Source organism: Callithrix jacchus, chromosome 3 (assembly GCF_049354715.1).
Source record: "Callithrix jacchus isolate 240 chromosome 3, calJac240_pri, whole genome shotgun sequence".
NCBI classification, from domain to species: Eukaryota; Metazoa; Chordata; class Mammalia; order Primates; family Cebidae; genus Callithrix; species Callithrix jacchus.
This window is the reverse complement of record NC_133504.1, coordinates 171,963,432-171,980,424: the sequence shown is the minus strand read 5'-3', so window position 1 is coordinate 171,980,424 and position 16,993 is coordinate 171,963,432. Positions and strand designations below refer to the sequence as shown.

Sequence of the window (16,993 nt, the reverse complement as noted above, 5' to 3'; positions counted from 1 at the left end):
AAGACAGAGGCAGAGATTGAAGTGATGTGGCCACAAGCCAATGAATGGCAAGACATGTTGGCAGCCACCAGGCTCTGGAAGAGGCGAGGAAGGGTTGTCCCCCACAGCCTGTTGGGGAGGATCCTTACCCTTCAGAGCCCATGCTGACATCTTAATTTTGGACTTTTGGCTTCCAAAACTGTGAGAGAATAAACTTCTATTAGAAGCCACCAAGTTTAGGATGATTTATTACAGTGGTCCCAGGACACATAAATACTCTGGCCTTGTGTAGAAAACATTTTCTGAAACAGGCAAAACCTGTGCTAATCCATGCATATATCTACTGCCCAACATATGAAAGAAAAATCTTCACACACACTATAAAAGCCATCTGCATATTCTTCCCTGATAACATCTGAATGTGATATTTACCAAGCCTGTGTACATCTTTTTACATATATCAATAAGTTATGCATCCAAAACAAAACTGTCATTTAGAATATGTTACATTTTACATAAAAGGCATATTTTTATGTAACCTTCTCAAAGTTGCTTTTAGAGCTCACTGTAATATTTTTAAGATACATCCACTTTAATACATGAAGCTTTAGTTTCTCTCAGTGTTTTAGTATATCACAATTCCTTTGTTTACTCTCCTAAGGGTGGGCGCTAAAGTATTTCTCAATTCTCATTATGATACACAGTACTGCTACACTTTGAGTGTGTCCCCCAGAATTCATGTGTTGGAAATGTGGCTCCTGAAGTGGCAATGTTGGCTGGTGGGTCGCTGAGAGGTGATTAGGTCATTAAGAGGAATTAATGCCACTCTTGAGGGACTGGGTTAATCCTCATGGCAGTTAAGTGAATGAGTTCTTGCTCTTGCAGGACTGAATTAGTTGCTGAAAAGAGGGGTTTGCTATAAAGCAAGGCCGCCCCTCATGAGTGGTTTCTTTCACACACAACTAGCTTGCTCTTCTGCTTTTCCACCAGGTTATGATGCAGTACGAAAGCCCTCACCAGAAGCTGCCAGCATGTTTTTGGACTTTCTAGCCTCCAGAACTACAAGCCAATATAAACGTTTTATCCCTACAAATTAGCCAGCTTTAGGTATTCTGTTACAGAAACAGAAAACAGGCGAGGACAAGTACTATTTGAACTTCCTTATTTATGTGTCCTATGCACAATTGTAAAAATAACTGCAGGATTTTTATTTAGAAATGAACTTTATGGGGAATGTTTCTCTTCAGCTTTATGACGTCAACTGCCTTTTAAAGGAATTCAATAAATTACACTGCAATCAGTAGTGTGTATGTGTTTGTTTCCCTAATCCTCACCCTTGTCATAAGCGGGTTTTTAAATAATTTTTTTCCATGTGTATAAAGCAAGCATTTGCTCTTTAGAGTAAAGCTTGCCTTAGTAGACAATAATAACAGGTTATAAATGTTCACCCCCCAACTTCATACTCATAGTGGAAATAAGGAAGCAAGTTTATTATAGAAAAAAAAAATAATAACAAAATAATTTTTAAAGACCTGGTTCAAGTTATATCTGGTATACAGCTGGAGTACTGGCAAAAAAAGAAACATTGGATTAACAGTATGTGACTTTAGGTCAACCAATTTAATTCTTGTGCAAAAGTTTTTTGTTCATTAAATGGGAGGTTAAATTACTCTCTCTGTGGTCCCTTCCTGCTCCAAAAATCTCTTCCTGTAATTTAAAAAAATAGAATTTCAAGCAAAGTTGGCAATTCTATCACTTTAATGCCTTTTTTCTTCAGAATATATGAACACTTGCGCAAGAGTCATACACCCTTTGGGTGGTTTTCTGCCGTATCTGACTACCTCTATAAAGCAGGAATGATTCCATGCTACCCATCATTCCTTCAGCTCCAGCTATCCTCTTCTAATTTCATTCCCTATTCCTCCAAGAGAGAACATTCCTGCCTCCGATATGGGCCTAGCTAATCCTAACCATCCTTCAGGCCTTGGCTCAACTGTCACCTCTTTAAGGGATCCTTCCCCAAGCTCTACATCAAGATCAGATTCCCCTGTGATCACTTCCTATGCAACATACTTATCCTTGTAATACAGTCAAGTCCATCATTATGCAATAAATAAGGTTTACCGTTCAATCATATAAAATGTGATCATGTTAGAGTGAAGTTTGTGGAAAAACATTACTTTTCAGTTCCTCTCTACTGTCACAGAAGACAGAAAGAAACACAGTGAAAGGGATATGGAATACAATGGACTGAACTGAGAGTTCCAAATAATGAGATTGGAGAGGGAGTTAGGGATTGTTCAGTTCCTTATAAGGTTTAGGAAGGATTTTAGAGCTTATCCTCAATTTAATGAGAAATCATTTTATTTCTACAGTATATTATTATTTTTTTCTTCCCCAATCATTAAGTAGTTGAAAAAATTACTGAACTATTAAACTTCATTAAGTTGAAATTGCCTTTCAATTTCTTTCTTTTTTTTTCTTTGAGATGGAATTTCACTCTTGCTGTCCAGTCTTGAGTACAATGGAGTGATCTCAGCTCACCAGAACCCCACCTCCTGGGTTCAAGTGATTCTCCTGCCTCAGCCTCTCAAGTAGCTGGGATTACAGGCATGTGTCACCAAACCCAGCTAATTTTTTGTGTTTTTTGTGTTTTTAGTAGAGATGGGGTTTCTCCATGTTGGTCAGGCTGGTCCTGAACACCCGACCTCAGGTGATTCTCCCACCTTGGCCTCCCAAATTGTTGGGATTACAGGCATAAGCCAGTGCACCTGTCATCTTTTCAACTTCTTAATGAGGTTTACCCCAATACATTAAGAACTGTACATTGAGACTGGAGAATGAACACTGGATCAAGCATCAAAGTCAACTATGTTATAACTCGTTCCACAATTCCGAGTTTGTGTGTTACGGGATAAGTTTCAGTTCATATGAACTCTAGTTTGTATGCCATTAGATTGATGTCTATCTTATTACCTGAAACATTAAACTTTAGGAAGGTAGGATTTGGTGTAGTGTAGAGTAAATGTTCAGTAATCACTGGTTGAAAGAAAATGAAAAGATAAAAGAACCATATCAATAGTTTATTATTGGGAGAGAAAAAGAGAATATAACACTATAGAAATAATACTCTTTCTCATTAAATTTAGGATAAGCTCCAAAGTCCTTTCTAAACTCTATAAAAGATTCTAAATCCTATAAGAGAGTAGGGAGTAGTCCCTTCTCTCTCTCTCCAATCTCATATTCCCATGCCCCTCACTCATCATTCTCTAGTCAAATCAATGTCTCTGAAGTTTTCAGTCACCCCAGGGTTCCCTCCTGCCTGGAATTTTCTTAAGGGTCTCACCTTGTCTTACACATCACCTCCTCAAAGAAACTCTATCTGAACAGCCTATTTAAGCCTAACCTACCCATACCTCCAAATCCAGTTACTACTTTTTGCTGCTTGTTTATTTCATAGTCTTCATTCTAGGCTTAGAACGTGTTTCTTAATTTGCTTTGGGTTTACTCATGTGTTGACTTCTTTATGTATGTAAGCTGCATGAAGGCTTACCTCTTTGTATTCTCAACTCCTATCATAATAACTTGTTCAGAACACATGCTGTATTAGTCCGTTTTCCTGCTGCTGATAAAAACATTCCTGAGACTGGGTAATTTATTAAGAGACAAAGAAAAAAAGTCTAATGAAGTCACAGTTCCAAGTGGCTAGGGAGAACTCAACAATCATGGTGGAAGACAAAAGGCACATCTTACATGGTGACAGGCAAAAAGAGTAAGAGCCAAGTGAAAGGGGTTTTCCCTTATAAAACTACCAGATCTTGTCAGATGTATTCACTACCATGAGGACAGTATGGGGGAAACTGCCCCCATGATTCAATTATCTCCCACTGGACCCCTAGCTCATAACATGTGGGAATTATGGGAGCTACAATTCAAGATGAGATTTGGGTGGGGAAACAGCCAAACCATATCACATACTTAACAAACATTAGGGTGAATAAACAAATGAAGATGATTGTACCTTGAAAGCATATTCCAAAAAATAGTTACCTGTGCAGGGGGAGCGCACAGAGCTCATAAGGTGAACCCGGAGGAACTACAGTGTTCCTCTCTGATAAAAGGCTCAAACACTGACGCATGTACCCAGAAGAAGGCAATGAGGCTGTCAGGTAGTATCCAATCTTCTCTTCCCGCCAGCAGGACAGCCAGCTGAAGTCATCAGCATCAATGCAAATATGTTGCCCATAAGGTCTAAATTACATCAATTTATTATCCATCTAAAATTTATAACGTTTTTCAAGAAAAATACACAAGCAAAACATATCAAAGTATTTTATTCCAAGCAGCTTACGTGATTTCTCATGAAACTCTGGGTCTTGTCAAGGTCATCAAAAAACAAAGGCAAAGCAGACTGAAGGCTTCCACAGATCCAGTCTGCTGATTTCATCATAGAATTAAATATACAGCCTCATTTAGGAGGATCTTCTGAAGCCCCAGAGATTCCCTCAAAATTCATTCTGAAATTACAGATTTTAGTTCTAAAAACAACCATGATTAAGCATGACATCTACAGATGCCTGCTCTTCAATAAAGCTGTAATTTGGGAAAAATCAAAGCCATAAGGAACTAAATTATGTAAGGGAGGTTTTTCATTACTTTCTAATCTAGCTCACTCTGAGTTAAGAGGCAAATAAAATTTGATTATTCGGCCAGTTACTTTTCAGCTTCTGTGATTAATTTACTTTTTCTCAGAAGATTAAAAAAGTCACACAAACTAGTTATGTAGTTTTGAACTTGAGTTTGCTTTTAAAGATCATTTGTTAAGCGATTAGTATTTTTAAGGAGCCAAGGCCATTCATTTGCCATGATTTACTCTGGCTGAGTCAATAAGATGCCGTAAAGTATAGCTGAAATCTGCTATATATTTTTTAAAATAGCTAATCCAAATAAAAGTGGAAAGCAATCTTATTTTTTATTGACTGTTTACAGGTTTTTAAAATTTTTTTTCTGGTGCATACAATGAGTTGACAGCCTCAACTAACCAAAGAATTAATTTAATTTTAAAAAAGAATCCATTTTGGCAATTTTAGTACTGTCAAATTAAAAAGTCCTCTTTACATAAATGGTCTCATACTATAGAGTCTGCTAAGGTGTTGCTGCTTTTTAATATTAAGTTGTGATAGAAGGAAGGTTTATAAAAAGATTAGCAACCCCTATCATCCACTGAGATGTTCCTACACTGGTCAATTAGACAAGATACAAGTTTTCTGTGCATTACGTGGTAGCTGTTCACACATTTTACAAAAACATTTTAATGGTTTTACAAAGAAAAAGAAAACTTATTATAAGATTCTCTCATTTTAACTGTCTAGGACATCCTAACATCTATGTCCATGGAATGAAATCACCTGAGCTTTAAAATGGAGAGAAAAGAGACTGAGAATTTTTTACAACTCCAATCCTGAGAGGCACTTGACTTTTTGAGATGGGATTTTTGAAAATATTCCTAACTCCTGAAAGGCAGGAAGAATTTATATTCGCGAGCACACGTACACGTGCGCACGCGTGCACACACACACACACACACACACACACACACACACACACATCTGGGGTTTGGGACATACCTGCCAGACCCTTGCCTAGTATCATCAGCAACAGCAGGGTCCTTTAGTACTTGGGTCTTGTTCCTATCTTGTAATTCAATCATTAATGCTTGGATGGATCCTAATTCAATCACAGCCCTCCCATCTTTCTCAGTACAGACTCAAATTCTTCATCATCATTGCCTGTTTGGCCACGATATAGTCTCTCTTTTTAGTTCTTGCTCTACCACATAAAAATTCTTTTTACATTTGAAGGTATTAATACATACTTTCATGTCACTCATTCAACCATATTTGCAAAACCCTAACTCACCATCACAGATCTCCTGGCTTCCTAAAAATTAGGTGGTAACATTCTTTATCTCTTTTACATGAAGCAATTGACTTGCGCTATAACCATAAGTGCAACATTATTTCTGTGATAACTCATCTAGAACATCCCTGGCTTTCAAAACTCTCATTTTTAAAAATCTATAATGAACACTTATCAAATCCCTATTATGTGCTGAATATTGTTATGAGCATTGGGAATACAAAGATGATTATGGTATTGTCACTGTGGTCAAGGGGTTTATTATCTAGTCAGGAAAATGGAGAATCTGATTGATGTTTTTAGTAGTGTGTGAAAAGTTTCATCATTTATTTATTTAGCAACTATTTGAGCATCTCATATGCATTACTAGTCACGGTGCTAAGTGTCAGGTATACAATGGTGAAGCAATCAGTTCTGGTTTTTGTCCACATGCTCATGGAGTTTACAATCTAGTGTAGGAAACAAGCAATAAGCACCCAAGTAAGCACAAAAAGTCAAACAGATGTCAGAGTTATGAAAGAAATAATGTGAATGAAGAAATACAATATATAGCAAGGGGTAGGGCTCTACAGTGAGGTGACTATAAAGGTCTCCCCACGATGGTGAGGTAGGAGCTGATTTGGAAATATAGAATGAGCTGGCCATATGCAAAGGTCCTAAGGCTAAAAGAAGATTGGCATAGCTAAGGATGGGAAAGGCCAAGGCCAGTGTGACTAAAGCTTAATAAAGAAAGCAGAGTGGTGCAAGATGGAAGTGGTGAAGTAGACAGACAGATTACATATTACATTATATGTCTTATATACCACTATGCTTTAGTTTATATTATAGTAATAGTATTTTTTATATATATATATATATATATATATATATATATGAAATGATATGCTATATATTCCCTTTATTGCAATAAGAAACCACTAAATTCTTTTAGGCTATGGACTATATTTGCATATTTTTAAAATTCCTCTCTGAATATCATGTAGAGAGTATACTATAGAAGACAGGAGGAGGGGCTATTGCAGTAATCTAGGTAATAATGGTGGCTTCAACCATCTACTCATTTAGCAAAAAAAAAAAAAATCACTGAGCCCTTTGAATGTGTCCCCTCCAAAATGCAGGTGTTACAACCTACATTTCATGTTGCCCTTTGAATGTGTCCCCTCCAAAATGCAGGTGTTACAACCTGCATTTTAATAGTATTAAATACTGGACCTTTAATAGCTAATTAGGCCATAGGAATGCTTTTCTTCTGAATGTTTCTTATTTAAAAAAAAAAGGGTTTGGTGGCCAGGCATGGTGGTACATGCCTGCAGACCAGCTACTTGGGAGGCTGAGGCAAGAGAATCTCTTGAGTCCAGGAGATGGAGGTTACAGTGAGCTGTGATGGTAGAATTGCACTCCAGATTGGGGACAGAGTGAGGCCCTGATCTGTATTTTGGTTTTTTTGGTTTTCCTTAAACGTAGTTGTCTCTCTTGCCCTTCTGCTTTCTGCCATGGACACAGCATTCCTCCCCACTGTGACGGGAGCCATCTTGGAAGCAGAGAGTGGCCCTCACAAGCAACCTCCCTGCTCTTGGACTTCCCAGCCTCCAGAACTGTAGGAAATACATTTCTGTTCTTTATAAATTATACATCTCAGATATTTTATTATAGCCACAATGACAAATTAAGATAAGCTATTTATTGCCAAGCATTCTACTAGGATTTAGCATTGAACAAAGAATGTCCTTGCTATGAGAAGCCATAAGTCTAGTGGGAGAAACAAAAGGCAACTGAAGTAATCAAACAAGCATCACATGTTGTGTGACAATAAGGACCACGGGAAAAATATGGCAGGGGAAGAGATTATGGCATTTGGGAGTGTCGATGGGATTATGTTCTGAGTGTAACAGAGAATCACAGAGTGGTCTAAATCAGCTTGGGGAGGGAGTGAAGACTTGTGAGAAGAGAAAATACTTGGGCACGAGTGGGATAGTTCAAATGATGTAAGGATGGGGAGATGGGTGGAGGGATGTGGGAAAGTGGATGTAGAGAAAGGTTGCAGGAACCACATTCCCAGGGCTTGAATGAAAGTTTCAGTGTAGAGAGCCAAGGAAGACAAGACTAGAGCCAGCAGAGGCCACCACATGAAACAAAGGTCTGTACAAAGCTAAGAATCTGGCTCTTCATCCAACAGTTATGGAAAGGGTTTTAAGCAGGTGAATAAATTAGAACTACCATGTCTGGCACTGTGGAAGTTGGTTAGGAAGGAAGTCACTGGGAGACAGGGAAGTCAGCTAGTAAACATTGAGCATAAGCCAAAAGATGATGGTGCCCGTTAAAGTAGTAGAGAAAGGGGGAATCTGAGAGATATCAAGTAGGTAGAATGCACAGAACTTTGATCAGTGCTTGGATGTGTGCACTGGGGTGAGTGATGGAAGGGAGAATAGTCTAATGAACCACATCGTGAGATGCAAAATCCCTTACAACCTGCTCTCTATCTATACCCCAACACTGTGTCATTACCTGTGTTCTGTCAGCCCCTGAACATGTCAGGCTCCTTCGCAGCTCATGGTCTTTGTGCCACGTGTCTCTCTGTCGAAAATGCTTCCCCCCAGGTCTTTGCTTGTTTATCCCTTCTCTGTAGGCAGGTATTTCTGCTCACATGTCATCCACCTAGAAAGGGCTTCCCTGATCATCCTAGGCCCATCTTGATCACACATCTTCACCTGATCCTCTCTTGCAAATCATCTTACTTTTAAATCATGTACATGCTAATTTGCTCAGAGGTTGGTTTACTCACACTTCTGTTTACATGTTTATCTACATATATGGAGAGAGTCATCACTGAGCTCTGCAACAGCTGTGGCCTGACCCTCAACGTTCACCACTCTGTTTCCAGCTTCTTGAAAATCCTCAATAAATATTTTTTGAATGAACAGATGGATGAGCAGAGAAACTGAGTAACAAATTACACACAGAGTTTAAAGTTTAGTAGTAAAGCTGCCAAAGATAAAAGGTTCTTGTATTGGGAGATACACAAATAAAAAACACAAAGGTACACATTTGAAAAAAAAAAATCAAAAGAAGAAAAAGATTTTTATTAGAGCAGTTGAATCTTCTAATGAAATGTTTACTTTAGACCAGGGGGCTGTAGAGAGCCAGAGAGTCAGTATTTTAGGCTTTGCAAGCAGTAAGAATACTGTTGAAACTACTCAACACCACTGTTATAAACATAAAGTGGCCATAGACAACACATAAATGAATGGACGTGGCAGTGCTACAATAAAATTTTACTCACAAAACAGGATGACGTTGGCCAGAGAGGGATGGTTTGCTGACTCCTGTTTTAGACTAATCCAATATACGTAAAAACGAGTGACACACAATTGAAGCATATAAAGAAGAGGACCTAATCTTACTGAGACTCTTCTATGTGCTACACCTTTTGCAAGATTATTTGTCTACAAAACTCATTCAATCTTTTAAATAACTCCAGTAGAGAACCATAATTATGAACATTTTACAAAAATATTCCAAGAGGAATAATAACTTACCTAGGTCATACGGCTCAAGAGCCGGGCTTTAAATCCAGGAGGTCTTTCTCCTCCAAACCTCCGTGATCATCAGTTATGTTTTTATCAATTCTTCCCCTGTAGTCACTAACTACCTTCCTATCCCTTTTTGGGGAGAGGTGTAAACATTTGTGTGTATGACATAAATATGTTGATTTCAATTCCACAAACATTTACCTAATACATAGTATGTGGCAGGCACGCATTGTGAAATGTGCTGCAGATTCAAAATTGTAGAGACCATCTCTTTCTACGATTTGTCAAACCTGTAGCTTGTTAATGTCAGACTCTGAATTTCAAAGTATGTCATGTTCTTTTTTGCTTTGCTAGAATTGCTAATGGTGCTCTCCACCATATTAATGATGTGTGTTCTGTGGCCCTTTCTGCCCTTTGTAAACAACCACAGGTGTGGATTTTGTTTTGTCTGTGTGCACGGCTTGCTGCTGAGAAGTTTCCCCATTAGATTGCTGCCCACAGCACCAGCTGTTGTTATAAACTGCCGCTTCCCAGCCACACAGCTTTTTGTTTCCAGTTGCTTCAGATGGTACAATTCACGATGTCCTTGAAGCCTGCATCCATATGTTTGGGTCGAAATATCTTCTCATCCTTATTGAACCAACATAATATCAAGAATGTTATTTCTCTAAGTGTTTTTCAGACATGTTTAAGAGTAAAGATGTGAATGTATGTGCCGCTTGAGTCCAATTTTTAAAATACCTGCTTCTCTACAGCATCGTCCTGTGTGGCTTAGAGTTTAACCAATAAAACCTCCTATGTTTCTTATCTAGTTATTAAAATTATATCTCAAAGTTACAATCAAGCCTTTTTTCCAGTTACTTTTTATGCAATAAACATCAGTATTGGAGAACATCGTCTGAGGAAAAGGAAAAAGTCCTGATGTCATGAGCAATCTCAGACTATTCTTCACTTTCAAAACTTTATTCAGCAGCCTGAACCTATACAATTTAGGGTATGGGGTTATTTCACAGAAATTCTCCATGATTACATGTTTCCTTATCCCATTACAGCTTTAACAGAAGCAATCAATATTTCACATCATCAGTGTACTGTCTACCAACATCCTATTCTATCTATGAAAAGAAAAAGTCATATAAGGAATATTTTTGTCTGTTATTTTCAAAGAACCACCACCTTTCAGTATTTAGCATGGGTCACTGTGTTGGAAATCAAAGTGAATGCTATTCTAGGAGAAAGCTGGGCTTTGAGGATTTTCAAATAACAACAGAAATGACATATTTGTTACCTAGCTTGCCTTGGCCAGAGTTCTGTTTGCAGCAGAATCGGGGCCAATCAAGAGTCAGAATACTCCTTCCTACCAGCAATATCAAAGCTTCTCCCTCTGTTTCATCCTCTGAGTCAAGACAGGCAACGAAATACTGTGTAAGTTCTCTTTCTTACATCCTAAATTGCTCTTGCATCATCTCCTCCTGCACCTCTCTCTTCGACCACCTGAGGCCTTTGAGAATTCTCAACAGCAATGCATGCAACAGATTCATCAGCCATGTGGCTTCTTTCCTTCAGGTTTGCTCCTCTGTGATCCATCCCTTACATGTCCACTAGTCTGATCATGTCATTAATAATAAGAATTAATATGTATTGAGTACAGGTATTTTTATGCATTACTGATTAAATTCAAAGGCACAGAGATAAGCCACAAACCACTAGCAGTGACATTTTTCAAATGAAAACAAAACAAAAAAGGGTTAGAGAACTTAAGGACTTGACCACATCCAATGAGCTACTAAGGGGTAGATTGAATATTGAATCCCTGGACTCTCTAATCCATACGTGACCTTTTGTGTTATTCCATGCAAAATTTCTATTTCACAGATACAATATCTGATTGATAGAGCTTAGGTCACATTCCACCTTTTGCCAGGGAGAATAAGGCAGCTTCAGCTACAGTTTTATTAACACTATATCTAATAATAGAGGTGTTGATTTTCAAATAAAATAAAAGAAGGTTGCAATTACAAGACAAATAAATGGGTACTGGATTGGCAAAAGCAAGAGGTCCATGGTAGTTTCTCTTAATAATCAACTTAAATTTCATATTCAGAAAGGATCTCAAATTCTGTTATTAGGTAGATATAGTAGACACTCCTCCTTGCAGTAAATTTGGCTCTTAGAGTGCTACAATGATGGCCGTTAAAATATGGATTAACTGAGTGGAATCACTGGATTTAAGAACAGGGCAGAGCTAGGACTTTGACACTCCCATTGGAGAGTGGCAACATGTTTGGTAATATTGTGACCTATTTTACCTTGACTCAGAGACCTTATGCCCACCAACGTGGTAGTATTAGGAAAAAGTGAACATATGGGCTATATCTTTTAGCCTTCTGAAATGTCCTATAAGAAAAATGAAACTACATCAGAGTGAAACTAAAAATAATGGAAATATAACTGATAAAACGGGCACTTGGAATGCTGTATCTCTCATAATTTGGAATCTTGCTGGATGAAAAAAGTATGTTTTTGTACCACCCCGTAGTAAGTGTGAGACTGAAGAAAACTGGAGCTCAACAGGAGGTAGAACTGATAAGACTGGGTAACTAGTTCATTCTGTGCACTTCGTATTAGAAAAAGAGCTCCACAGGCATAGACACGAAACTGTGGATTCGCTGAGTGCAGTCAGTGGGTTGAAGAATGGGGAGAGTCAGAAGGTCCAGATTAGGACTGTGACACCCCCCTCCACTGATGGTAACATGGTTGGTCAAACTGTCATCTGATTTACCTTCACTTAGAGACCTTATGCCCACCAAGGTAGAATAATACTAAGCAGAGTAAGATGCCCTGCTAGCAAATACAGAAATAACAGTAGTGCTCTCCATTTGAAGGGAATTTCTAATTTTCTTAGGGAGAGGCCATTCAGCTAAAAAATAAAAAACCTTTGGCTTTCAGACAGTATTCAGGTCATATCACTAACTATGTTGATTAGGGGATGAAATTTTCAGAGGTGAAAAAATAGACTAGAGGTCTACTAAGTATGTGAGGAAAACCTTTTGCCAAGGAAATCCAAAAGCTAGCCACCCTTCACTAAGTCAATCCTGAAATCTTGAAGCTCCATTTCTGCTACATCTAGGTAGACCTATGAAGCATATCCTTACCTATAATTGACCAAAGTTGGGACCATGGAGAAATATAAACAAAGTACATCTTACAAGACAGACCCAGAGGCCAAAGGGGACGATAAACAAAAAGGATCCTTCCGGAAAGCAGACCACCTAGGCTGCCCCATAACTGACTATAGGATTGCATCACTGTCACAGTACAGTTTTGGCCTAACAGTTCTGCCCCATCCAGCAAGATGTGTGTGCTGTAGAATATGACTATAGTGTGTCCCCTTTCTATCTTTTTCCAAATGGGAATCTAATTGCAGTTTACAACTGTATATTCAGAACCCCGATATTGGGGGGTCCATTAACTTTTAACTACATTGAACAACTATGAACATCTGTATCCAGTTATGATTAAGATGACCATATGTCACCCAGAGATCTTGGATTCTAAGACAAATAAACAACTGAATGAAACTTGATATGGTCACGCTCAATCAGCACGTTCTAAGCAGAATTGGTAATGCTGAATACACATTTGGGTAGAGGCTTTGAAATGGATGTGAGGCAGCCCAGTGGATTAACCACAGCATTCAGCATGAGTAGCCTACCCAACAGTCATTTCCCCTTTCCTCCTTGAAAACAGAAATATGATTATGTTTAAGGTGGCAATAAGCCCAGCTCCTGAGATAAATCATGATGAGTCTATCTAAATAAATCATGGCGTCCCCATAGCCCTTTGCCAAATACTTACTTTCCTATTCACCTTGCAGCTTCAGGTAGCCAAATGGGACCTAAAGGGTGAGAATATCAGAAATGGGAAAGTCCTATACTCTGATAAAGGGAGTATTTTCCTTCTTTTCTCTACTTAGAAAAACGTGAAAGTCATTTTGTGATTATGAAGCAAGCAATCGATGCAAGGATAAAAAACTCACATGCTGCAAATTGCAGAAAAGTGGGAGAATCTGGGTCAGATTTCTTGTTAAGTAAATCACCTTTGTATTGATCTCATAGTAGAGATTTATGTTACAGTTAAAAACAGGTCTAATTAAAAACCTAATTCATAAACTGTAGGTAGGATATGGAAGAAGGACACATACTTGAAGAACAGGGGCAAAGATGATGACATCTTTCTGAAGCCTGACTTATTTAAAGACTACTGTCTATACCATTCTTGAAACTGTTATTTTCACGAAGTATTTTCATTAAACTGATTCCGAATTTATGTAATATGTACAACTGTTAATAAATATACAAAGGGTCAAATTATACCAAAGTAGACAGAATACTTTAACTGTAGCAAATATAATTGAGTACAGTTGACTCTGCAGGCTCCTTGGAACCAAATAAGAATTGAAAATATATTTTTTAAATGTGTCTGTACTAAATATGCACAGACTTCTTTGTATCATCATCCCCTAAACAATATAGAATTGCAACTATTTACACAGCATCTGCCCTGTATTAGAGATTATGAGTAATCTAGAGATTAATTCAAGCATACAGAGTGGTATAATGGACTTCAGAGACTTTGTTGGTTGGGAGGGGGGTGAGAAATAAAAGACTACACAGTGGGTGCAGTGTACACTTCTCTGGTGAAGGGTGCACTGAAATCTCAGAATTCACCACTATAGAATTTACCCATGTAACCAAAAATCACTTGTACCCCAACCTATTGAAATAAAATATAATAAAAAATAAGTACAGGGGAAAATATACATAGGTTATATGCAAAATTCTATGCCATTTTATATCAGGGACTTGAGCATCCATGGATTTTGGCATCTGATGGAGACCCGATAACCAATCCCCTATGGATACCAAGGGACAACTGTACTTACTGAACTGTTACTGGCAGATTGCAGATATACTCAGACACTAATGGACACTTACAGCTGAAAACCTGTTGAGTGCACTGTACAATCTTCTTTATTTGCTTAAAAGCAGCTTCCTAGAAACTATGTAGTTCTACCTCATGTTAATCTTTTCACGTCCTACAGAGTTTTACAGACTTTTGGAATGCATCCTGGTAAGTGCTGTCTCTCTAATCATTGGACTTTTACTTTTAAGACAGCTATAGAAGATATTTTCCTTTACGTGCTTGAGTTTTCCTTGTTTAGCTTCTCTGATTTTTTTTTTCAATTTTACTTCTTTTATTCTGCTTAGTATTATATCTATTCATTTTTATTTAACAGTTTGTTTCTTTTCTAACTGATTCAAATTCTCAGTAGCACTTGACTCAGTTTCCACACCTTCCTTCTGGGTTTCCATGACATCACACTCTTCTGATTTTTCTTCTCCATCTCTGAAATTTACTCTTGGTGCTTTTGCTGCATCTGTCCTTGCTCTATCTCTAAATGTTACAAAGTCCCAAGACATATGCCTCACCTTCTTCTCTTTTCTATGCATGATCTTACCATGAGTGATCATGTTCTGCCTGAATTTTAAATAAATTACATATTACAAGGCTCAAACATTAATACCTTCAATCTCAATCTCTACTCAAAAATCTATTATCTAATATATCCAACTCCCTATCTGAAATTTCTATTCAGATATCTAAGAGATACCTTGACCCTAACATATCCAAAACTGAACTGGTTTTTCGGCCCCTTTCCATTCTTCTCTTCCCTCAGTGTTCCCCATGTTAGTAAACAAGACCAACACGCATGCAGTAGCTCAAACCAAATGCTGGAAGTCATCCTTCCTTCCTCTCAGTTCTACATCCCCACATCCAACTCATCAAGAAGTCTGTTTACTCTACCTGCACAATACATCTTGAATCCATCTAATTCCATTGACATCCCAATCTAATTCAGCCACCAACACTTCCTGAATGGGATACCACCACAACCTCCTAACTCATCCTCCTGCTTTTCTCTCTGTCTCAACATCCATTTCCCATAAATAAGGTAGAGTGGTCTTTTTAAAGATGTAAATTATAGCCCATCACTTCTCTGCACAAAACCCTCCTCACAGTGTCCTAATACACTTAGAGTCAAATCCAAATGCAGTCTTCTAGCCTCCAAGGTTCTCCCCGGATGATCTGGCTCCCACCTCCTCTCTGACTCATCTCACATCCCTCACCCCCATGTGCTTCTCTGTCCTCTTTTCTCATCCTCATATAATCCCAGTTTATTCTGCTTCAGAGTCTATGCATGAGCTATGTCTTCTCTCTGGAGAACTTTTCCTCCAGATAGTCACATAGATGAATTTTACTTATAATCTAGGCCTAGACTCAAAGTCTACTCTTCAGAGAAGCCCTCTCTGACCAATAAACCTCAGCAAGCCGCCCCACTGCTCTTGGACAATGATGCTGCTTTCCTTCCTTCCCAGCAAACACTGTCTTCCTCCAAAATAACCTATACTCCTTGAGGGCAAGGACATTGCCTGACTCTGTCATTGCTGTGTGCCTATTTTCTAGACACATTACAGATGCCCAATAAATATCTGGTGAATTGCAAGTAAGTTTATTGGGTTCTTAGGCCTTAGGGAACCTCTTCCTAAATTCCCTTAGCTTCTCTACCTTAGAAAAAGTATTTTCTTTTATATTCTTCATGGTTTTAAGATTAATCAGAAAAGACATTTTGGAGCCAATTCTTCATTCATTCAATCAAGAAATATTTCCTGTGCCAAACATTTTGCTATATAAAGAAAAATGAGACAGCAGATTCATTATCTCGTGGTAGAGAGTGACATAAAAATGAGTAAGTATAATGTAAACTGAGATCAATCAAACTACTAAGATACCTACTAATGTGGCCCTGTGCAAAGGGGGCCAGAAGTGGAGTAAAAGAAAAATCAGTAGTTAGTACAGAAAAAGGATGACATTTGCTATATATAAATGAGTCACAGGTTGAGTTCTATAGGCTACAAGGGGAAAAGACTGCATTTGTTTCATTTCTCAATTCCATACAATGATGCCCCCCAAAATGACAATTACAAAAGGAGAAATTTTTCTTTGTATATCACAGTGTTATTATAACCTGAAAGTCAAGTTTTACTGAATTCAAGGACACTGCTTCCAAGTATCTTATGTGATTCAATTGCACACAGTTCTATATTATCATAATGCAAGGTGACAGATTACATAGAACTGCCATAAAATAGATGCTCTCTCAATTTCTCCTCCTCCTCACAGCTGCCACCTTATTCTCTGACAGCCTCCACTGCACCCCGCTATCACTGTTTACCCATGGCCCATGGCTTCCCATTACACTCCTCTGATCTCTGATACAAAGAAAATAGTACTAAGCTTCTTCCAACAGACTGGCCTGCTCACTGGCCTTCAAATAAATGTGCCTTACTCAATTCTACATTCTCAACACATCTGCCCATTTAAAATATTTTTTCTTGTTATGCCAGGCATGGTGGCTCACACCTGTAAGTCCAGCACTTTGGGAGTGGATCATCTAAGGTCAAGAGTTCGAGACCAGTCTGGCGAACATGGTAAAACTCCAT

At 38.2% G+C, this 16,993-nt stretch overlaps 1 protein-coding gene across 3 annotated transcripts in view; it reads right to left on the bottom strand.

The window, feature by feature from the left end:
- KCNIP4 (potassium voltage-gated channel interacting protein 4) overlaps positions 1–16,993 on the bottom strand; it is a 1,202,281-nt gene that overhangs the window by 1,161,313 nt on the left and 23,975 nt on the right. The gene's annotated exons all lie outside the window — the stretch shown is intronic.